The sequence below is a fragment of the Megalobrama amblycephala genome, linkage group LG14, assembly GCF_018812025.1.
Source record: "Megalobrama amblycephala isolate DHTTF-2021 linkage group LG14, ASM1881202v1, whole genome shotgun sequence".
Classification (NCBI taxonomy): domain Eukaryota; kingdom Metazoa; phylum Chordata; class Actinopteri; order Cypriniformes; family Xenocyprididae; genus Megalobrama; species Megalobrama amblycephala.
In genome coordinates, this window is record NC_063057.1 from 16,139,114 (window position 1) to 16,164,655 (window position 25,542).

The following is a 25,542-nucleotide window of genomic DNA, read 5'->3' on the forward strand; positions in this document are numbered from 1 at the left end:
TCAGTGAGGCCTGCATAGCCAGCAATGACATTTCCTCCCTCAAGATCCATAAAGGCACTAAAAACATATTTAAATCAGTTCATGTGAGTACAGTGGCTCAATATTATTATTATAAAGCGACGAGAATATTGGTGCGCCAAAAAAATAAATAAATAAATAAATAATGACTTATTTAGTGATGGCCGATTTCAAAACACTGCTTCAGGAAGCATTGGATCATAAATGAATCAGCGTGTCGAATCAGCTGAGAATATTTTTGGAGCGCCAAAAACAACAAAATAACGACTATGTCAAACTGCCAACGGCTGAAATCACGTGACTTTGGCGCTCTGAACAGCTGATTCGACACGCTGATTCATTTATGATCCAATGCTTCCTGAAGGTGTGTTTTGAAATCGGCCATCACTAAATAAGTCATTATTTATTTTTATTTATTTTTTGGCTCACCAATATTCTCGTTGCTTTATAATATTAATGTTGAACCACTGTACTCACATGAACTGATTTAAATATGTTTTTAGTTCATTAATGGATCTTGAGAGAGGAAATGTCATTGCTGTCTATGTAGGCCTCACGGAGCCATCGGATTTCATCAAAAATATCTTAATTTGTGTTCCGAAGATTAACAAAGGTCTTACGGGTGTGGAACGACATGAGGGTAAGTAATAAATTACAGAATTTTCATTTTTGGGTGAACTAACCCTTTAACACCTGAGCACAGGTTATATATTTTTTCTCTTTTACTTCAGCTAAAATAGTAACAAAAATGCTTGTTCAGACCTTTTCATTTACACAAACTAGGGCTGTCAATGCACATTAATTCATTAAATGATATGATAAATGATAATAATCATGATAAAATAATAACAAATCATGATTTTAAGACATTGTACTGTTTTTGGATTTAAAAAAAAATTAACAAAGCTGTTCTTACGCAGCATTTGACAGAAGTTGACCTTGAGATACCTATATTTTAGCAGACATATTATTATGTTTTATTTGAATATAATTTAAAATATTCATTCAATTTATTTGAAAGTAATGTTTAAACGTGAAATATTTTTAATTGTGACATTTGGACCACGCGTTCTGGTTTATGAATCTTAATATACGTAATCACGTAACTCAACACGTAATGAAAACCGTTGGGCGACGTAATCTAATTAATATTCATGAGCTCAACCTTCGACGTTGTTTATGGCGTTTCTGATTTCACTAACTGTCACTAGCAGCATTTATTTCACAACAAATCGACATTTATGTGTTTAGAAACCTGTATTTGCTAAATTATCACCATATGGATGGAACAAAAGTCTAAAACAACGTAGAGACGACAGCTTTAAGACAGCTGTCTTAAGTAACAACGGCGTGAATAATGGCTATGAGATTGATGCGTCTATTTTTATTAAGCTAGTAGCATAAAATAAAAACATCGCTGCAGAGGTGCCTCTATATTTACATTTCATTAGTTGCCAAACATATGCTTTGTGCGTTACTACATTGATAACATTAGCTTGCGTGCAAGCAACGTAGACACTACTGTCACCAAGTTTAGTGCTGCAAAAGCATTTATACAGTATTTCATGTCATTTCCTAGTATTGTGGTCGTGCAAAAGACATAAATCGCCCAAACTGTTATTTCTTGGCTCATTTAGTCGCAGGAGGCGCTGGCATAAGTGCCTGCAGGCCTCTTTGATACACTGTGCTGGTTTGAGGTTTCCTGACATGACTCTGACAGGGCTCTGCTTGCCTTGGATGGCAGAAAGGACATAAGTTGTTAAGGATCTTGAGGTTTCAGAGGGTTTGCCAAAGTCAATTCTGGCCTGAGCAGCAGCTGTATGTAGTTTTTTTTTAACTGGCACGTTATACCAGTCCAGCTTAGCATGGCAGTCAGCATCACACAGTGCCTTCAAGTTTATGTATAGCACCCTAAAATACCCCTGGACCCCTTTCTTCTGTAACAGTGCCCAGATGAATACTGGTGAGTCTGTTGTTTTTGGGATAATAAAATAAAAATACATAGACATGCACACTTGCACAGTTATAATTTTTATTAATAACATTTTGTTTTACTATGTTTTAAAATAATGATTAGTAGTAGTATAAATGTGTGTATTTTAAAAATATTAATTGTATATTATTTAATAATTTTTCAAATAATGTAAATATATGTTTTCAAATATTAATTGTGTATTATTATTATTCATAAAAGTGTCTATATATGTGTTTATTTTTAAAATGTTAATGAATAATAATAAATAATATATACATTGTCCTCCAAAAGTTTGGAAACACCCCTGGCAAAGTATGGTTTTGGACGATATCAGCATAAATCCTTAAAATTTTTTGGTGCAAATACATTAAAGTAACTTGACATTATCATTGAAGACCAGCAATAATAATTTTCATTTTGATTACATAATAATGGCATTATATACATGTCAAAGTCAGACATGCCTCTTTGCCAGCTGTGATGCCTGGTTACTGAAGTTGTATGATGCACTAATTAAAAAGGATTTATGCCAATATTGTCCAAAACCCCACTTTTCTAGGGCGTTTCCAAACTTTTGGAGGGCAGTGTATATACAGTATATTCATATGTGTGTGTATTTTTTAAAATATTCATGTTTTTCTTGCTAGTTCATGATGACCAATCGAATCACCTAAATAACTTAAAGGCATTTGTAACATATCTGCATTTTCAAACTTTCAGATGGAAATTAAAAATGAGTCAAGTCAAATGTACTATAGCTACAGTACAGTCCAAAAGTTTGGAACCACTAAGATTTTTAATGTTTTTAAAAGAAGTTTCGTCTGCTCACCAAGGCTACATTTATTTAATTAAAAATACAGTAAAAAACAGTAATATTGTAAAATATTATCACAATTTAAAATAACTGTGTACTATTTAAATATATTTGACAAAGTAATTTATTCCTGTGATGCAAAGCTGAATTTTCAGCATCGTTACTCCAGTCTTCAGTGTCACATGATCCTTCAGAAATCATTCTAATATGCTGATTTGCTGCTCAATAAACATTTATGATTATTTTCAATGTTGAAAACAGTTGTGTACTTTTTTTTTCAGGATTTCTTGATGAATAGAAAGTTCAAAAGAACAGCATTTATCTGAAATACAAAGCTTCTGTAGCATTATACACTACCGTTCAAAAGTTTGGGGTCAGTAAGAATTTTTATTTTTATTTTTTTGAAAAGAAATTAAAGAAATGAATACTTTTATTCAGCAAGGATGCATTAAATCAATCAAAAGTGGCAGTAAAGACATTTATAATGTTACAAAAGATTAGATTTCAGATAAACACTGTTCTTTTGAACTTTCTATTCATCAAATAATCCTGAAAAAAAATATTGTACACAAATATTTTGTACAATTGTACACATTAAATGTTTCTTGAGCAGCAAATCAGCATATTAGAATGATTTCTGAAGGATCATGTGACACTGAAGACTGGAGTAACGATGCTGAAAATTCAGCTTTGCATCACAGGAATAAATTACTTTGTGAAATATATTCAAATAGAAAACAGTTATTTTAAATTGTAATAATATTTCACAATATTACTGGTTTTTACTGTATTTTTAATTAAATAAATGTAGCCTTGGTGAGCAGACGAAACTTCTTTTAAAAACATTAAAAATCTTAGTGGTTCCAAACTTTTGGACTGTACTGTATGTGCGGTTATAGTCAGGGGAGGGCGCAAACAAGAACATTGTCCCGGGACTGTTGATGAGCATAGCCTTTTCATTTAATCCCTGGGGGAAAGGCGGCTCACACATGAAAGTTTGGTCCCGGGCCCTGAGTATTTTATTGACAACCTTGGTCTCAAAGTGTGACCCTCCCAGCCTGAGTCAGGGAGTGAAGCTGAGCAGCCCAGGAAAATATGAATCGACCAGGGAGAAGGGACTGTTCCATTCCAAAACCAAATCAGCCCCTTTTGTAATCTCAAGCTGCTATTAGATGCTATCAGGTGTATTTATTTAGTAAAGAATGTGGGTGGCCAGTGTTAGTCAGGACTAACCTGAGGTTGATATATCATTATGTCTGTCACCATCCTTGTTGTTGAAACAGGTTTTTTGATCCAACTGTGAGATAAAGGTCAAACAGTCTTTTATTGTTATGTTTTTGTCATGTACAAATCTCATGTTTTTTTTTTGTTGGTTTTTTTTTTAAACAGGAACCATATGCATGTTATGGAGCCAAATGCACCATCGTAAGGTACAGTAATCTCTTTCACTAAAGGACAAAGGTCATAGCAATACAAACATCCAGCAGCACTCCATAATCCCACATTAAAGCCTGTCTGTGGAGTATCAAGAGTGCCTCTGAATGCTTCAAAGTGGCAGTGGGTGACCAGCAAAGTTAGCACTATTCAGAACAGATCTGGGAGCATGTTTTTCCCACATTCCTCACCCAGCTGTTTGTGTGTGAATAGAGAGGCTGCACAAGTTTGCGTGAGAGTGTGTGTGTGTGTGTGTGTGTGTGTGTGTGTGTGTGTGTGTGTGTGTGTGTGTGTCAGTGTCCTTGTGTGTCTGTTTTCCTGTGTCATAGCTTGGCATGCAAATATCACTGATTTAAGTACTTTTTAAGTTCTGTAACAATCCCTTATGTGTATGAATCAATGTTTAACCCTCAGAGACACATGGAAGCATAACTTAGCAATTAAGTAATGCCTATTTACAGTAAATGTGCACTATAAAAAAAAAAAAAAAAAAAAAAAAAAAAACGAGCAGAAAATTACCAGGACATTATCCAGTAATTTTATGGACATTTCTGTTAACCCTAAAACACAACGCAGTGAAGTTCAATATTAAAATACAGGTAAAACACATGTAATAAATAGGAAAAATCCTGTCAAATTAATACAGTACATTGTGCCCTATTTTTAAGTTTTTTTTCAGAGTGTGTTAAAATTACAACAGCAGCTCACATGTCTGAAATTCATTATAGCGACAAGGAAAACATCCTTAAATATAAAAAATCGTATTTTAATAAATAATAAAAAATTATATAAATTAGTATTATTATTAGATTTGCACTTTGCAATTAAATAATAGCCATATTATTCAATTAATGATAATGTAATAAATAATTTTAACCCATCTTTAGTGCAATTACAACAGCAGCTCACACTCTTACATATATTAAAGCAACAAGCATAACATTTTTAAATATAGAAATATTGTCTCACATTTATTCTTGTTTTTTTGGGAGTAATAATAATAAATTATTATTATTATACAGTCAAACCAAACATTTTTCAGACACCTTGAACATTTCATTCATTAATACAGTTTATTCACTTTAGTAATAAAATATGACAAGATCTGAGAGTTAAACTGTGTCAGAAAACATTAATCTTAATTGTGTCAGAAAACACTTAAGCAAAAAATGGTCAGGTCAAAGAGTCTGAATAATTTTTGGTCCCAAATTTTTATCAGTTTTACTGGTAGTCCACTGTATGAATAATTTTTGAGTGTAATATGTCACAGTTTACTTTATTTTGCTTTCCTCACTTACATAAATGAACTGTAGTGTCCTGCAACCACAAGAAAAAATGATATCTAGTGTCTGAATAATTTTTGGTTTGACTGTGTGTGCACTATGCAATGAAATAATACCCATATTATTTAATTATTAATTCTAAAAAAAATAATTTAAGCAATTAATTTTCTCTAAATTTGGGTTAAAATTACATATATCAGTTACCTCAAGTAATTTAGGAATAAATAAATATTTAAAACTTAAAAACAAAATGTTTTTGCAACATAATATCCATATACACATTTTATGTGTTTTAAATATCTTCAAATATTTTAGGTCAATTTACAGGGCAAGTGAGGTGTAGATGTCATGAAGAAATTCAAGGAAAATCTGCTTGTACACTTAATTATTACTGCTGATATTTTGCAACATTGAAGACTTTTTTTTCTAAAATTCAGTGCAACAAAATATGCTGTAATACCGATTCCTAAAAACCCCATAAATCTCAAAGCTCTGGTCTGTGAGCATCAAGAAGTGATGGGGTTATTATTCTTGGTGTGTTTGTGTATGTGCAGGGGCATCTTGTGGAATGTGTGTACGTGTGTGTGAGAGAGACTGTGGATAATTCGCTTTTGGGGGCAACGGTCGCACAGGACAGTGTTATGAGTTAGAGGCTCTCCTGTGGACAGGGCAAAAGAAAACAGTAAAGATTCTTAATAGTGTGGCCTTTTGATCTAGTTCTGCTTTGACATTCCAGTTTAGTTAATAAACAGTCCAACAAGTCATCATGAAAGCCAAAACATCACTAAAGTCAATAGAGTACCGGTTCTTGAAAAATAATGCCTTTATTGCTTTTTTTACTGGCTTGAATCACAGAGGTGATGATGGCAACATAGCTGTTTTAATGAATGTATCAATGGAAAGAGTTTCTGTATACAAAAAATCAATTAGCCCTTAGATGGTGACGAGGGATTCTGTATGTATATGTGTGTGAAGCCTGGCCCGTTTCTGCTCCCGGGAGCTTGTTTTCCCAGATTTGGGAGTTGCAGGTGCAGCGTCCAGCTGCAGCTCCGCTGTGCACGCCAACGGCATGAATCATTTTCCCTCCTTTCAGAGCAGTGAAATCAAAGCATATGGAGGACGTAAAAGAAGGGGGGCATGTTTTATCTGGATCTTTACCATGGTTCCATTAAGCTACGTTACCGAACCGAGTGTGGAAGAAAAAGAGAAGATCCTGTGTGTATGCGCATGTTTGTGGGACGCTTTCAGAGAGGGAGTGGAGGGCAGTGAAAATCCAGCTCTCACAGTCGAGTTCACAGCCCTTGATTGTTTTTCTTGTCTTGGCTCATCTTGGTCCGTCAGTGTTGTCATATTGTCCATGTGCATGGAGGCACACAGCCCTGAGAGAAACAGAGAGGGACCACACATGGAGAGCGAAGCCCCAGGGAGTATCAGGCCTGTGAGGAGTGCTTTGCCAATGCCCAAGCCGCCTCGCTCCACTGCTTGTCATTGGATCTCAGATCTGCTGATAAAATTTGCCCCCTCTCCTCTTTTAAAGTGATGAAATGTCTCACCTTACCCAGCCCACCTGGGTATAGGTGAAGAGGTCCAGTAAGTCCCTCTGAGTAAGTGTGGTCTGCAGCTGAAAGCATGCTCATAAATGTGAGGTCGGTGTGGTCTGAAGATGTCAGATGAGATGCATCCACCACCTCTTTTGAGAGTGACGCTGACAATGCATTTTCAATGCTGTTTTTTGTGCACGCTAAAATGGTAAAAGTGTGTTTTCTGTATAGTCATGTGATATTTGTGGCCCCCAGCTCCATGTTAAATAAAACAGCTTTTTTTCCAGCCACTGATAATACTGTAAGTGTACTTTATTTTTAACTAGACTACTAGAAAAGCACAATATATCAATACCATAGGCTATCTGTTACTAGCTGAAGTTAGTTGTTGTTTTTTTGTTTTGTTTTTTTATTGTTATCGGCCAATATTTTTGGTATTATTTTATTATATATAATTATAGTATGTTCTAATATTTTGAAATGCCTTTTGTTTTTATTTTATATTTTTCATTTTAGCAATTGTTATGAGTTTAGTAATTGTTTATGTATCTTTTGTTATTTTTACAGTACAGTCCAAAAGTTTGGAACCACTAAGATTTTTAATGTTTTTAAAAGAAGTTTCGTCTGCTCACCAAGGCTACATTTATTTAATTAAAAATACAGTAAAAAACAGTAATATTGTGAAATATTATTACAATTTAAAATAACTGTGTACTATTTGAATATATTTCACAAAGTAATTTATTCCTGTGACGCAAAGCTGAATTTTCAGCATCATTACTCCAGTCTTCAGTGTCACATGATCCTTCAGAAATCATTCTAATATGCTGATCTGCTGCTCAAGAAACATTTAATGTGTACAATTGTACAAAATATTTGTGTACAATATTTTTTTTCAGGATTATTTGATGAATAGAAAGTTCAAAAGAACAGTGTTTATCTGAAATCTAATCTTTTGTAACATTATAAATGTCTTTACTGCCACTGCCATTGATTTAATGCATCCTTGCTGAATAAAAGTATTCATTTCTTTAATTTCTTTTCAAAAAAATAAAAATAAAAATTCTTACTGACCCCAAACTTTTGAACGGTAGTGTATAATGCTACAGAAGCTTTGTATTTCAGATAAATGCTGTTCTTTTGAACTTTCTATTCATCAAGGAATCCTGAAAAAAAAAAGTACACAACTGTTTTCAACATTGAAAATAATCATAAATGTTTATTGAGCAGCAAATCAGCATATTAGAATGATTTCTGAAGGATCATGTGACACTGAAGACTGGAGTAACGATGCTGAAAATTCAGCTTTGCATCACAGGAATAAATTACTTTGTCAAATATATTTAAATAGTACACAGTTATTTTAAATTGTAATAATATTTCACAATATTACTGTTTTTTACTGTATTTTTAATTAAATAAATGTAGCCTTGGTGAGCAGACGAAACTTCTTTTAAAAACATTAAAAATCTTAGTGGTTCCAAACTTTTGGACTGTACTGTATGTTTGTTTCATATTTCTATTTAGCTTTAATTCATTTTTATTTCAGTTCTAGTTTTAGTCATTTTAATACTTCAACTTGTTTTATTTCAGTTAGTTGTCAAGTTAACATTCTTGTTTTTAATACACTGTAATATGTTAATTAATATTTACTATATTAACTAATATTTTAATAGTCTTAGATAATTAGAACGACACTGAATATAGCATTTTTAATTGTGCATGCTCATTTGCTCTATTTTCACATTTAGAATACCTTTGCTTTCATTTAACACTCACTTAAAAGGGTTAGTTCTCCCAAAAATGGAATTTCTGTCATTAATTACTCACCCTCATGTTGTTCCAAACCTGTAAGACTTTCGTTCATCTTTAGAACACAAATTAAGATATTTTTGATGAAATCTGAGGGGTTTTTTTATATCTCCAATAGAAAGCAACGTAATTACCACATTCAAGGTCCAGAAAGGTATTAAAGACATTGTTAAAATAGTCAATGTGACTACTGTGGTTCAACCTTAGAATACTTTTTGTGCGCAAAAACAAAACAAAACAATTAACAATTTCTTCTCTATCGTGTCAATCTCGTACGCAGTTGATGCTCTGCAGCACTTTCATGTTTACATCCGAACGCCGGCTCAGTATTGGCCGACACTGTTCACGTGAACACTATGACGCATGCGTGTGATGCTGACACAGGGGCCAGCCAGTACAGAGTCGGCGTTCTGACATAGAACACGCAAGTTCTGCAATGTGTCTTCAATGCAAACTGCGTAAGAGAATGACAGGGTAGAGAGGAAATTGTTAAATAAAGTTGTTATTTTTGCACATAAAAAGAATTCTCGTTGCTTCATAACATTAAGGTTGAACCACTGTAGTCACACTGACTGTTTTAACTATGTCTTTACTACTTTTCTGGACCTTGAATGTGGTTATTTCATTGCTTTCTATTGGAGATAAAAAAGAAAAAAGAAAAAAAAAACTCAGATTTCATCAAAAATATCTTAATTTGTGTTCTGAAGAATAACATGTGGGTGAGTAATTAATGACAGAAATTAAATTTTTGGATGAACTAACCCTTTAAAGTTATTATTTAAAAGCACTAATAATTTTAACACTGTTAAATGTAATCTTTAGCAAATCTCAAGAAGAATATCCATTTTTTTGTACTGCACCTTATAATGTTGTAATTGTTTTATTAACTTTTCGTGTTTAGTGATTTATTATGAACTTAAGTTTTGTCATATTTACACTAGCTTTAATTTGTAGCTGTAAAGCTTTATTTTATTTGTCTCATTTATTGTACTTCATGGAAGTCTTCTAGGCTTATTTATAGACTTGTGAATAAGACGGACCTGTAAAACCCAGCCTCTCTGATTGCTTTACAATGCTTGAAAAATTATAACGCTCCATGAGTGACAATTGCAGTCTCTTATAATTCCCATATGCTTCTCTCATCTTCTCAGTAATAAAAAACAATTGACCAAAATGGTTTGTGACCCACAGTGCAGCGCTTTTACCATCAGACAGGTCGACTGCAGTAATGTGTGGCACCCGGAGAGATTGATCCCATCGAGTTATTTCAGCAATGCACTAGATTCAACAAAAGGGTGACCAAATGAATCAGAGAAGTATTTGTGACACACCACCAGACTACATGGCACCTGATGATGGCTGATAAGCCATTTTAACATGTTTTTCCCACATTTGTTTGTCATTGCTGTGGTGGTTAGGGATGATTTTTGGCTTAGAGGGTAAAAGCCATACCAGTAATGTAACTATGACCAAATTTAATTTAAAGCAGCACTTTATCAGCTTCAATAGTTACTCATTACCTTTTAAATATAAGTTTAACAGCCCTTATCCAGGCGTATTAACTTTTGTGTTTACGTTTGCTCTTTACTTCTCTTCAAGTGCTGCTGTAGACGTCCTGTGACATCGGTACTAAAGAGCGTGAGGCTGTCTGTCATCACCAGGCGTCGCTTGGCTCTGTCTGGCTCTTTCAGACCTGCCACGTCTCTCAGCATGCTTTTTGTCTTCCCTCTAATAACCCGTCGCACATGTTGGGGTAAGATGTGCTTACCTTGAGTCTGCTGTGTGTTGTGTCTGCTGGCATCCCACATCCATGAGCCAATCAGATGTGTTTTTCAAAACTGATAAAACAGTAATTATTCACTATAACCGTTTACAGTGATTTCTATAGCCAGTGGACCTTTGGCACAGCCAACGCTTGCTTCCTTTAAAGGGGACCTATTATGCAAAATTTGAACATAAATGTGTGTCGGCAGTGTGTGTACACAACCACCCACTCCTTTTTTTACTACCCATAAATCATAAGCAGTGTCTCGGAATAAGCCATTTGCAGTTTCTGTGCAATGTGACATCATATTGCTCAGGCCCCGCCCACGACTGCTGACAGACTCTGTTCTATTAGCATGGACAAAGCCCTGAGTGATCTGTACACAGTCCGCCATGTTTATCTCCTCACCAGAGCATTTAACAGCAGCATTCAAGTAAAAAGTATTCTTATTAAAGCTACTAAAGTTATTCAGTCAAGAGCAGTCAGTGATTTTCTGTTTTTATTTTGTTTGATTCAAATTAACAGCCTATATAACAGTAGGTACTGTATATTACACTGCTTTCACTTTAAAGGTGCCATCGAATGTTTTTTTTTTTACATAATATAAGTCTAAGGTGTCCCCTGAATGTGTCTGTGAAGTTTCAGCTCAAAATACCCCGTAGATTTTTTTTTATTAATTTTTTTAACTGCCTATTTTGGGGTATCATTAACTATGCACCGATTCATGCTGTGGCCCCTTTAAATGCTCACACTCCCCGCCCATGGAGCTCGCGCTTGCCTTAAACAGCATAAACAAAGTTCACACAGCTAATATAACCCTCAAAATGGATCTTTACAAAGTGTTCGTCATGCAGCATGTCTAATCGTGTAAGTACAGTGTTTATTTGGGTGTTTACATTTGATTCTGAATGAGTTTGAGGCTATGCTCAGTGGCTAACGGCTAATGCTACACTGTTGGAGAGATTTATAAAGAGTGAAGTTGTGTTTATGAATTATACAGACTGCAAGTGTTGAAAAAATGAAAATAGCGACGGCTCTTGTCTCCGTGAATACAGTAAGAAACAATGGTAACTTTAACCACATTTAACAGTACATTAGCAACATGTTAACAAAACATTTAGAAAGACAATTTACAAATATCACTAAAAATATCATGATATCATGGATCATGTCAGTTATTATTGCTCCATTTGCCATTTTTCGCTGTTGTCCTTGCTTGCTTACCTAGTCTGATGATTCAGCTGTGCACATCCAGACGTTAATACTGGCTGCCCATGTGTAATGCCTTGAACATGGGCTGGCATATGCAAATATTGGGGGCGTAAACCCCGACTGTTACGTAACAGTCGGTGTTATGTTGAGATTCGCCTGTTCTTCGGATGTCTTTTAAACAAATGAGATTTATATAAGGAGGAGGAAACAATGGAGTTTGAGACTCACTTTATGTCATTTCCATGTACTGAACTCTTGTTATTTGACTATGCCAAGATAAATTCAGTTTTTAATTCTAGGGCACCTTTAAAGATTTATTTTTGGCATTTTTGCCTTTATTAGGATAGGTCAGTGATTAGACAGGAAGTGAAGTGGGAGAGAGAGAGGGGGAGGGGATCAAGAAAGGACCACGAGCCGGGACTCGAACTCGGATCACAAGCGCATTGGTGCTACATGTCGGAGCGCTACCCATGAGGCCATCGGCACCGACTGCTCTCACTTTAATACACAGAACATACACACGCAAATTCTTTACTTGCTGTTTACGTTCACATACTTAACTGTGTTTATGTGAACTTTGTGTTTTTGACATAACCTTGTGTTTATTTGACAGTTTAAGCACAATAAGACGTGAAAGAGAACATATTTTAATACTCACGAGACATGCCATCTGGAAGCCAGCTTTTTGTGCGTGTACTTCAGATGTGTGCATTCAGAAAACCATAGACATGGCTTTAAAAATGCATGCAGATAATAAAACTTTCAAGCTGATGAAGAACTGCAATGTCACGTGAGCGTGACCACGATAGAGATGATAATCAAAACCAAACAGATGTTTTAGTTTTTGGAAGAGAATCCGAGGCATGAGTTGTACAGGCTCCGCCCTCTTCTGGATGAGGGGTGGGCAGCAGCTCATTTGCATTTTAAAGTTACATGCACGAAAACAGCATGTTTTTCCTTCTACTAAAAACGGGGATTTACAGTACAACATGGTATAATAAATGATCTGTGTATTTTGAGCTCAAACATTCTGAGGACACCTGAGGCTTATATTACATCTTGTAAAAAGGGACCTAATAGGTCCCCTTTAAAGTTAAATAAATCCTTTTTGCAGAAATAATTCATTTGTACCAAATGTATTTTTATGATGTCTGAAGGTATAACAGCTCTCATAACAGCTCATAATTTCTTTTGGTTTCTAGAACTCCAAATGAGGCCACAGCAACATCTCTAATTTACGTCATCTGTGAATTCTGTGGCTGGTGAAAGAAGGTCTGGAAGAGAGTCTGGTAGGCATTTGCCTTGATTATTCTCTTTGTAAGCATGTTTTCACTGTAGCCTCATCCACATTGGGGTCAGTGTAAGGCTGTCAACTGGTGAGATGCAACACTTCTAAAGCCACCTTTTGTAAAGTTTAATTATTTCTCACACACTATGTGAATATTGATGTAAATATTGACGTTGAGGCATGGACTTCACAAGACCTCAGAATGTGACCTGTAGTATCTGGCATCAAGACATTAGCAGCAGATTCTTTAAGTCCTGCAAGTTGCCTCCATGGATTGGATTTGTTGGTCCAGCGCATCCAATAGATGTTCTCAATAGGATTGAGATCTGGGGAAATTGGAGGCCAAGGCAACATCTTGAACACTGTGTCATGTTCCTCAAACCATTCCTGAACAATTTTTGCAGTGTGGAAAGGGTGCATTATCCTGCTGAAAGAGGCCACTGCCATGAAGAGTTGTACATGGTCTGCAACAATATTTAGGTAGGTGGTACTCTCAAGTAACATCCACATGAATGCCAGGACCCATGGTTTCCCAGCACTGCCTGCCCCGGCCTGCCATCTTCCCATAGTGGATCCTGCTGCCATCTCTTCCCAAGATAAATGACACATGCGCACACTGCCATCCACCTAACCTAACAGAAAACATGATTCATCAGACTAAGCAGCCTTCTTCCATTGCTCCATGGTCCAGTTCTGATGCTCACGTGCCCATTGTTGGTGCTTTCTGTGGTGAACATGGGTCATCATGGGCACTCTGACCGGTCTTCGGCTATGCAGCCCCATACGCAGTAAACTGGGATGCACTGTGTTCAATAATGAGCAAGCTTTTCAGCAATTTGAGCTACAGTAGCTCTTCTGTGTGATTGGACCAGATGGGCTAGCCTTCTCTCCGCACGTGCATCAATGAGCTTTGGGCGCCCATGACTCTGACGTCGGTTTACCACTTGTCCTTTCTTGCACTACTTTAGATATATACTAACTACAGCATGCCAGGAACACCCAACATGACTTGATGTTTTGGAGATGCACTGACCCAGTTATCTTGCCATCACTACTTGGCCCTTATCAAAGTCACTCTTTTCGCTTGCCTTTTTTTCCTGCTTCTCATACATGAAATTCAAGAACTGACTATTCACCTGCTGCCTAATATATCCCAGCCTTTGAGTGTTCTGACACCTTTCTATCATGAGCAGCCTTAAGTTTTTCGGCAAAAGCAGCACTCGAGCTGCACAAACTCTTCATGAACTGCCATTGTAATGATATAATCGGTGTTATTCACTTCACCTGTCAATGTTGTGGCTGATCAGTATATAATATTGTTCAGAAGTTTGGGGTCGATAAGATGTTTTAATATTTTTGAAAGAAGTCTTATGGTCGGCGCCGATAGCCTAGTGGTTAGTGCACCGACTGCGACCCGAGTTCGATTCCCTTCTCGAGGTCCTCTCTCTGCCCAATGCTTTCCTGTCTGCTCTCTACTGTCCTCTCCAAATAATAAAAAAAGCCCATCATCATTTATTCCTGTGATGGCAAAATTGAATTTTAAGCAGCCATTAATCCTGTCTTTAGTGTCACATGATCCTTCAGAAATCATTCTAATATGCTGATTTGGTGCTAAAGAAACATTTCTTCTTATTATCAATGTTGAAAATAGTTTTTTCAGTATTTCAGTATTTTTTGTGAAAACCATGATAACATTTTTCAGGATTCTTTGATGAATTTTTTTTTTTTTAAAAAGAACATTTATTTGAAATCTTAAAGTCTTTTGTAACAATTTAATGCATCCTTATTGAATAATAATAAAAAAATCTGACTGACCCCATACTTTTGAATGGTAATGTATCTGCAGTGTTAACTGCTCAAATAATAGCTCAAATAGTGTAAAGTTAATGCAGTTTACTCAGTAGAGTTTAATGTGTTTAACCATTCGAGAGAGATATGTGACATGTAGAATTTGATGACCATGCACTGCAGTTCTATTAAGGTCAGCATCCTGGAATCTCATCCTCCACAGTGTTTTGTAATCACAGTTCGTTATGAGGCAGTTAATTAAATGCATGCCATTGTGACAAATAAGGATGGGGGTTTTGCTCCTGTAGTAATAACCAGCTAAACTAAAGAGAAAGGAGACGTCCGAGGAACATTTTCCAAAGTGAATTATGGAGGTAATGAAAGTGTTTCTCTCCTCAGTACAGTATCTGGTGAAATAATGCAGTTAAAACCCAGGGGTGATGTCATGCAGACAAATGTTTCGGAGATTGAAAATCCATCAGTCCCGTGAAAAACGGGGTCGTGGGTGGGGGGAGTAAGAAAGAAAATAGTGTGTGTTCAATATGTTTTCGCTTATAGGATTTGACAGGTTTGAGGCGAGGAGAAAGAGAGGAGGAGGAACGCACACAAAAAAAAAGTTGGCAGGGAAAAACCGCGAGCGCGTGGCAAAAAGATTCAAGTGCAACCGAGGTGGGTGGAGGGCTGATAATAGGGGAGCTTGAACAAGAGCTGCTTTTTCATTTAACCCCTGCCTACCTCTTTACTTTGATTAAAGGAAATGCTAGGTTTTGGAACAAAGACTTTAAATATTAAACATTAAATTGTCACACTCAGGATATTGTTTTATGTTTGCAGTTGATTGGAGGGTCTGTATTTAATCTCTTAGTATTTGGTTTGCCCCACTTTTGCTTTAATGACAGCAGCAATCGAGCTGCATGAACTCCATGAGTTTTTGAAAAGTCCTGATGATCATGATTTGAGATGTTCCAAAGAGCATCTTGAGCTACACTGTTGGCAAGAACATCTGACCAGCTGTTAATGTGGTTTTTATTTCATTTCATGTCATGACATTTATTTGTTTTGAATTTTTCAAACTTTCAAAACTTTCTATTTATTTCCAGATTTAACGTTGAATCCCAGACTTTTAATATTATCTTTTAATTAAAACTCTCTTTGTGAGTTTTTAAATTTTTGTAATCTTTCAGATCATCTTTGATTTCGTTTATCTGCTTTTGTAACTGCTGCCAACTGTACTGTATGACTGAAGAAAAATGTTTCAGACAGCTGTTTTGCAAACTGCCACTCTGCTTTGCTGATATTTTGAATGGAGACCACAGGTGTTGTCTGCTAACTGGATCATGATGAGCTGTTGTTAGATGGGAAGTGACGTGAAGTGACACCAAGATGAACTGCAAATCGACTCCTCATAGTCAGTCCAAAAAGAGTGTTATTGTCCTTTCTTTTTCATTCCCTCAAGGGAAACAGACCATACATCCATCAAAATCACATATTCCTACCATGAAAATTCCAATTTTTAATTGGAAATCCAGCTCATCGGGCCAAGCCATGTAAAGTCTAGGTCAGGAAGACAAGTTCATAATGACCGACTCTGGCATGGATCCATTTTTCTGCGTTTACTATGGATCGGCTCCCGAGAGTGAGAGTGAAAGGGCTTATACTGATAAGCCATATTTGTGGAACTGTGAAGGACGCTTTGACTGTTAAGTCAAACATATGAAATTTCAGATAATGGAATTGAAGGGCAGGCCTTGAACTTAGCTAGTTAAACACTTCTTTACTCTTGGGCCATGTTTACACCTGGTATTAAGATGTGTTTTGGTCACGCAATTTATCAGAGAGCAGCAGCTTTCGTTAATGCTCTGATAGGCGAAAGACCATGCCGAACACAGTGAGTGCATGTTAGAAATCAGGAATGGTGAGAGAACATTGTGCTTGATACATTTTTCATCTTCAAACCAAACTTGGGTTTCTAGCCAACAAAGTTTAAATCCTGTCTAGCTAGCGCGCTTCACATAATGTTTTTCTTATTAGCTCAGTAGGCGGAGAATATGTGGTCTTTTGTGGCTGTTTGATCACATTCGACCACATGAACACAATCCAGTCCAATGCGTTTTTGACTACCTCTAGAAGTGGTCGAAAGTGGACAAGCTAAAAATGTTTTAGACCCCGTTCACACATATTTAGCATCATCAGTTGTGATCCGATTGACCAAAATGTATCTTAATACCAGGTGTAAACAGGGCATTAAAGTAACTGTTGATAGATGTTCATCTTCCTTGATGCATTTAATGTAGAGCATAACATATTTTAATATTTGGGTCAGTGATTTAAATGAGCATTATGTCTAGATCTATTTAAGTAATGTAAAAAATGTAATCATTTTTTACAAAACTAAGAAGCAGTGAAGCAGTTTTAAAATATTGAATAAATTTTGTCTGCCACGTCATTTGGTTCAACCAACATATATAAAACAACAACAACAAAGGATTTCATAGAAAGGACACATACAGGACCCCACTTAAGTGTTTAAGATCAACCTTAATGTCTCTTAAAATATCAGACAATTTGGCCTGTGTCACAGCAAGGTTAAGCACAAGACATAAAATGTCGAATATGACTATGGTATAACCGCCCCCAAAAAAGTAATATTTATTGAAAAAAAAAAAAAAAGGAAAAAAAAGTTGTACATAGAAAATATATTTAAAAACTTTTTGTAAAAAGATTAAGATGTAATATCTTATTACTTTTTTACTTAAGGGTTATATCACATGACAGTTATTAAATTGAAACTTTTTCATTTTTCAGAACCACATGAAACCAACCTTTTCTTTATCTTGGACTCCCTTATTTGTCATTGACCAATGTTTTGAGAATACCCCTTTAAATTAAACTAGATTGTATATTTAAGTTCCCTTTTCTGCCAGAACATTGCAGGTTGGCATTAGATGTTTACTAGGCTGTAGGGAGCACAAAGGCTTTTGCAAAGTTTCCTTTTTTATTGCATTTCTTTTATTTAACACATTTCATAATATTTTGCACTCGCCGTAAAATCTTTGAAAGGCTCATTGGGACACAGTTTCATACTTGGAAGCAGGATACATACTTTTTATTTATTCAGTAAGTAATTCATGATGTAACAGTGAAAAAGCATTCCCCCATTGCATATATATATCTCCATGCCTCTCTCGACTGTCCATTTATATAATCTCAAGTGGCTCGCTAAGGAATAACAAATTGGAAACGCGAAGGAGAGCGTTTACCGTACTAAATAACACCAAGGTCAGTTTGATGAACATTAGATTTGTTTTTCTTAGTGTTTGGAGGGAAAGACTGAAATCGAGAGGACTGCATTTCATCCTGCTGTGCTCTTCATCTTACGTTACATAGATTCAGACAAAAAACCCAGGCTTTTTTTGGCCGAATCAAAGAGGGCCGCAGGATTCAAAACATCACTATGAAAATGCATGACAGAGGATGAAACCTAATCCCGTTCTAGGCCCTCAGTCTAAATCAGCTTTAGTTATGGAGAGGGCTGGCAGGGAGCTTTGGTTCCACAGTTCACGCCAGGCCTCTCGACACGCAAGCTCCTGAGGAGCGTTTGCCAGTGTCCTCGTCTGAACTAGCCTGCTGATTGATTTGCACCGAGGTTCCAGCCGCCCCTCTCCCCAGCCTCAGCAGGTGGTGAGTGTTTGTGACTTAAACCAGGGAGCTATCAAGTTACATCCATTTCTTTAAAATATCATTGATAAATATGGTGGAATAGCTCGGAAGCATCCAGCCTCATTTGTTTTAGACATACAGTCAAAATCTCATTCTGGAAAATAGTATGTAGCTGTGAAAACAGATGTAGAAAATTGTTCTGTTTATTACCCCAGACTCTTTTTTTCACTCAAACATTTAAATAATAGTTTACCCAAAAATAAAAATTGTCATCATTTTCTCACTGTTACATCATTCCAAATCAAAAGAAGATATTTTGAAAATGTCAGGTTTTTTTTTTTTCCATACATTGAAAATCAATGTTGAAACGTTTGTCAAAGTATCTTTTGTGTTGTTCTGTTTTGGAATCTACACTGTAAATAATCCCGTTAAATTTACAGTAAAAAACTGGCAGTTGTGGTTGCCAGAAATTCACCCAAAAAAATACTTTGACAATGTTTCCAGTTTTACAGGATGCCTGTATATTTTACAACTTCTGACCATATATTTCATTAAATGATATAATGTTAATATATCTACTTTAAAGGTGGGTTATGTAATTTTTCAACAACGCTGTTGGACATTAACTAACCCAAACAAACCCATCCCTATCTTCATTGCTACGCCTCCAAAACTCACCCTCCAATCCTAACTACCCTACTCTGAGTCGGTCTCAAACCCCGGCCCATCTGCTGCTGTCAGGCGAGGCGAATGCACTGACAATGACAACAAACACCTCATTCTCTAATGGTCACCAGTGCGCAGTGGTTTACCTGCTCAACTCTCGCTATCTGTCCACCGTTACACACGCAATGCGAGAGTGGATGTCTGTTTATCACAGCTGACGCTCAACAAAATGCTTCACGAAAAATAAAGCGCAGATGATGAACGAACGACAAGGAAGCACAAACAATGAATGTACAGTAAACAACAGTAAATACAAATAATTGTTTGTTGTTAGTCGCCAACAGCACATCAGCTCCAGACAATCAGTGACACTAAAACCCATTTTTACTTACATGTGAAGCGGAATCAAAGCAGCCTCCACATCTGTTTTCAGGCCTTCCCGCTTAGCTCTCTCCAGTGCTGGAAAGCTTTACTAATATTAACGCTGGTCCAAAAGTGCTTGCCCAGTCATAAACCTTCATTCCAGTGATATTCTTTTGAGCTCTTTTGTATTGTCTCATCATCTCTTTTTCTGCATCTCCCGCTTCCTCATTCTGTCTCCTCGACTGTCATACGCCCCCTAATGCTAATTGGTTAGATGTTTGTTGTTGGTATCGGCCCGACTAACTTCCAAACAGTGTTGTTGAAACTACCAAAATCAGCCTTTTTACCTTAAAATGTACCGATAACCACCACAATAATACAGGTGGCACAGTAGAATGCCACATGATGAATGAATTCATAAAACTTGGCCAATACTCATATATAAACGGTGTACAAGGTCATACGGACAAAGACAAAACACCATCAGTGTAACACACGACACTAAAATAATGCAATAAACATTAACTAAATAACATAAAATGTAATACAGAACACACTAATGTACTTTACTGACAGCAAAAATGAGAAGAAACACATTTTTTTTTGATTTACCATAAATTATATGGTAATTCATAGTTTTTACTTGCCAAAAACCATACGTTTGACAGTATTTTACAGTAAAATAACCGTTCACTGAAAGGTTCTTAAGGGAACCCAGAATGGTTTTTCCATTGCATCGCTGTGAACAGCAAAATATAATTCTTTGGCACCAATGAATGACAACGTCAATGTCAACAATAGTTTACATACCGCTTTTATATTTGCGTCAAGGTAATTAAGGCTGATTTATGCATTAGCACTAGATTGTTCTTGTCTTAGGGATTTATTATCCGAAGTTGGGGAAAACTATGCCAAAAAAAAAAAAAAAAAAAAAAATATATATATATATATATATATATATATATATATATATATATATATATATATATATATATATATATATATATATATATATATATATATATATATATATATATTTCCACCTCTCTGGAACGCTAATAGTCTTATGACTTTGTAACGATCAAGAGTGAAATCATTTATTTGCGAACTTCAGAGCAGATGCACCTGCACAGTGTGTGTTTTGGAGGGATTCCTACAGGGTGAAGCATCAGGCTATTGGAACGTTTCACATTTTCGGGAAGCTACACATCGGAGGCCTGTGGAGGGAGGTGCGATTTTTAAAAGTCGCCTCTTTCATTCAGAAAAATGTCCGGCGGCCAGCCAGGTCCAAACACTTGTACAAACATGCCATCTCCTTCACTCGTTTCCAGCTCTGTCAGTCCTTCCCGCTGGGTTCAGTTTCCACTGAGGAAGCCCAGTCACATCCAGAGCGTCTTTTGACACTGGTATTTGTCTAGTAGTCTATTTGTTTAGTCTACAGTCTAAAGGAACTGCTTGTTGCCAGCTGCAGAGATCGTGATTGTGCCGTAACTAAGCTGCAATCTCAGAGGCATGCATGTGCACCTTGGTGTGAGGTTGCGACTTTATTGGCTGGGTGTGTTTTGTGTGACTGACTTGGAAGCAGCCCTCAACAGCCCTCACACCTGTTGCTGCTGTTTTACTGCCATTTAAATCCAGCTGTGCATTTTAAGGGTAATTACAACTAACAGGTACCCTCTCCAAACCGTGACTTGAACCTCATGACATTAGCACAGAACCTCACACAGCCTGACGGGCGTCCAATTAAAGTAAGCCGTTTTCCACAGAAACTGCTTCTGTGTAATATCAGCGAAACAAATTGTGTCTGGCTCTTAACAAAAAGAAAGTAAACCCAAAAGTGCAGATTTGATGAAATGAAAAAGCACTGGGCCAAGTTCATCAGTTTTGCTAGTTTTGCGATTGCCACAAGGGAGCGCTTATGCTACACAAGAATGCTTCACTAAAATACGTGCACAATTTCATTCACTGAGTCTCAGAACTCTGTGTGTCTGTGTGTCATAATCTCAGGCATTTTTATTTGGCACAAATAACAACTAAAGATGCATTTTGCCAATAACACAAGTTTTAGTTTTGTTTTAGAAAGAGTTGGCATGGACCATTTTATTCTGTGTGTGTGAGATATGAAGATATTATATAAAAAGGTCTGTGTGGAATGGTTTTAGTTTTGCTTTTATTTACTTGTAAATTAATATTCTGCAGGGTGTGAATGGAAGGGAGGCGTCAACTGGAGTGAAGGGGTGTAGCATGTTTCTCTCGTGCAAATGTGTGCTGCTGTTGGACATCTGTGAGCAGTCTACTGTCTTGTCTTTTAATGGGCCTGCCATATCTGACCTTTGACCTGTAGACAACATACACAGCTGTGGAGGACACAGACACAATACAGAATCCATACCTCTTAAAACAAATTTCTCATCACACCCATGAAAATACAATATGCTGCAAAAATCTGAGACCATAGTTTTTTTTTTTTTCCTTTTCGTTTTTCATTTAAACCAGAAAATAAACAGTTTTCAGGTCCATACGTCTGTGTACTAGTAAAATTACCCAAAGCAATTAATTTTAGACATGTGTTGAAAATATAGAAGTTTTAAAAGTTTTATTTTTTTATAGAAGTTATTTAAAAGTTTTATAGAAGTTTTTAGCATTAGCTGCAGTTAATGTGGTTTTGCCAAGTGAGGAAAACTTTTTGATAATATGCTTGTATTTCACAGCAGTTATTCCACACATTTGTCTCTCATGCTATAAATTAAAAAGACAGAACTCTAATTTGAAATCTTATGATGTCTAAATCTGTGTTATCTGCTAAACGCATTTCACTGGGCATGTATAATGGGCCCTTACTGGCTGGTGGAGCGGGACAGACTTAGTCATAGTTACTAAAGGAATCCCTTAACTCGAAAACACCCCCTCCCCCAACAGGCGAACCTTACCACAGTGTCTGCGCAGAATCAGGGCTCTTTAATCGGTCTAATTATTCAGTTTTCTCATAGAATGGCTCTCGGCCTGCTTGGAACAGATTCTGTCTGGGTTTTCAATTGAATTGGCTACGCTGGACTGAATTGCCTTTGAGCAAGAGGTGCAGGAAACATAAAGGGCCTATCCTCTGAATATTCTTGCAACTCACTGAGCCGCTCTGTGCAGAAAGAGAGCTCTCAAAGTGCTGTCTAAAACATCCCACCCCTGTTATGACATTTACACTAATGAAAGGAGATAAAGCTATGAGTTACGCCCCCTCCAATTCTTTTGTAGGATGTTAAATGAAAAAAGGAAGAAAGAAAATTGGCCAAAGTAAGCATGAAATTGAATTTGAAAAAAACTGAGAATGGCACAGATTAAAAATGACCTCTGAATATATTTAAAATAAGATCTTAAGGATTGTTACATACTGTAACAAGTGTAATAGCTGAAATACGTAGCTCAAAAAAGAGGTGCGTTGTTTTGTATATATACTGATAATTACTTAAAGCGGCTTGTGTGTGTGTGTGTTGTTTGTTGTATAAGCGCAAAGAAACCATCTCTCAAAGAGCTCCCAAGTACGTTACAACTGAATGATAAAATCGCTTGGATGTTCAAATTGGCAAGGTTTACATGGGCAAGTGATTGTCCGAAACGCACACGAGAGTGTTGTAGGCGCATATGTACTTAAAGTGCTCTATTTTCGCACACTAATTTTGTACTTAATATACTAAAGATACCTTCTTTAGTACTTCTTAAAATAATCTTAAGAACATCTAAGTGTACTCAACCTTGCTATTTTGAAACACCATGAAATATGAACTAAAATGTGCTTTTAATATACCATTTCTATATTTAAAAAATGTATTTAGTTGACACTTGTAATATACTATGGGTTCAAGTGTGCTATAAGTAGTAACCAATTACCAATTTGATGTGATCATCTGTGTTGATTAATTTACTAATAAACATTTGCGGTAATTTCCTGCTTTGTAAACACGAAACCTGCGAGAATGAGTAAAATTATGCGCAATACCCGTGCCAAAATTTAGACCCTGTATGCATGGTATCGATTTAATACTGATATACTGGTATTAGATTGTGGTACCGTACCGAAGCCAAAATTGTGGTATTGACCCATCCCTAATGCCGCCGTTCGTCTTTGCGTCCTTACGTCACGTCTGTTTACATAAAGAACGAGTCCCAGCTAGTAGGCTATATCACATGTGAGGATGCTGCAGGTGACGGATCATTTATAGCCTTTTCTCACAGCAGCTGGAATAATTAAACTTATAATTTTGATGGCGGATTGTATGGTATGACAAATTAACGTTAGAGATTAGACTTTTGCACAGAAATTGAAATCGACAGGTAACGCTAATACACACTAAATACACGTAGTCACGCAATGCTAATGTTGTTAACGTCAACAATTTGAGGACAAAGTATAATAATAATTTGCACGGTTTGATGTGATATGAGCTAAGCGATCGTTAGATTTAATCACAATTGGTAGCGTGATTAATTGTAATGCTTTTTTCCCCACAGTTGGTCAGAACAAAAGTGGCATATTTGTTACTTACTTGTTCAGATGACATTTTCTGGTGAAAATTCTTATTTTGGTCATGCTTCCAAGACTGCAATCTGTGATTCCGAAGTACATGTAGAGTCACACATTCTCCTCAAAACTGAGGAGCCGTGCTGATGCACAACCCACGTAAAGATGATAATTCCTCAAATAACTGCAATTGCAGGTTTTAAACAGAGATGGCGACAAAGAGACAAAACTTACACACTGTAGCTTTAACTATGCATTAAGGTATGCTTATAAAAGCAAGTAACATGGAAAATAAAAGCAGAACTTGTATTTAAAAAAAAACTTAAATATAATGTCCTTGAACAACATTATTTACAGCCTCCTATTCATTTTCTATTAACACAGCACAGAGCATTTAAACCCACTAATGCAGCACAGTAGGTGGGTCAGCGATAGAAATCATAGGTGTAACGGGTGATGAAATTTAAGATAAAGTTTTTTTCTTCTGCCAGTGGAGCATTTAGCATGTGCACACTAGCTAAACTTTAAACAGGAACGTATATGAGTCTGCCATTTATGGTGCTTTGATCTTCAAAGAAAAGTACGGGATGTACGTGCATTGAACCTAACTGCGTTAAGACGGCTATTGTTTCAGACCGACTCTTATTATTGGCATTTATTAAATGGGGCTGTGACATCCGCTCTCTGTGGCCACGTTCATTAACAGTGTTTTGGTGTCTCGTTTCACGCGTCTCTCTGCGAGTGGGCAAAACAGGAAATGAACTCTGTGAAATAGGTCAAATTGAAGTTCCTGTTTCACCTCACTCGGCTCTGTCTGGTTGTGTTTGCTGCTCAGGGGCCAATGAAATGCTCGAGTGAAGCTTTACTGTTCTGCATGGAAATTAAATTATATCTGCTATACCATTAAATAAACACAGAGCATCCTTCATCAGCTTTGTTAAAATGAAAATTCTTTCTGTCATTTCAAACCAGTTTACATTTCTTTTTTTGATGATAATGTTGCAGTCCATACGCCATACAGTGAAAGTCCATTCATCTTTTCTGTTCCACAGATGAAAGATTTTGATTTTGGTTGAACTACCAATTTAAAAGCACATATTTAGTTTTCCTAGGCGGTAAATCAGTGCAATATTTATACAGTTTCAGTCCTATTTATTTGCTGCTGACTTGAATAGCAAAACCTGTTTACTGATCTGAGGATTAAAACTAATTTGGATCATGCACAAAGAAGCACTTTTTTAATATGACCAGGTTAACTTCTTGACTGCAAGGCTTTTTTTTTTTTTGCTTTTTTATTTTGGCAATCTGGTTAGAGTAAGAGCATGACTGTAAGCTCATATTGAAAAAGTGTGTAATGACCTTGTAACCTTTCCCCAGATAAACAGAAGATGATGACTTCTTTGTACACAT

At 36.4% G+C, this 25,542-nt stretch overlaps 1 long non-coding RNA gene across 3 annotated transcripts in view; it reads left to right on the plus strand.

The window, feature by feature from the left end:
- Window positions 1–1,182: 1,182 nt before the first annotated feature.
- LOC125244708 overlaps window positions 1,183–25,542 on the plus strand; it is a 92,203-nt gene continuing 67,843 nt past the window's right edge. For 2 of the 3 annotated variants that reach the window (XR_007179364.1, XR_007179363.1), the window contains exons 1-4: window positions 1,183–1,981; window positions 4,197–4,237; window positions 10,477–10,630; window positions 13,057–13,143. This is a non-coding gene — a long non-coding RNA (uncharacterized LOC125244708). The remainder of the gene's footprint in view (window positions 1,982–4,196; window positions 4,238–10,476; window positions 10,631–13,056; window positions 13,144–25,542) is intronic. The other variant, XR_007179362.1, reaches the window with a different exon arrangement.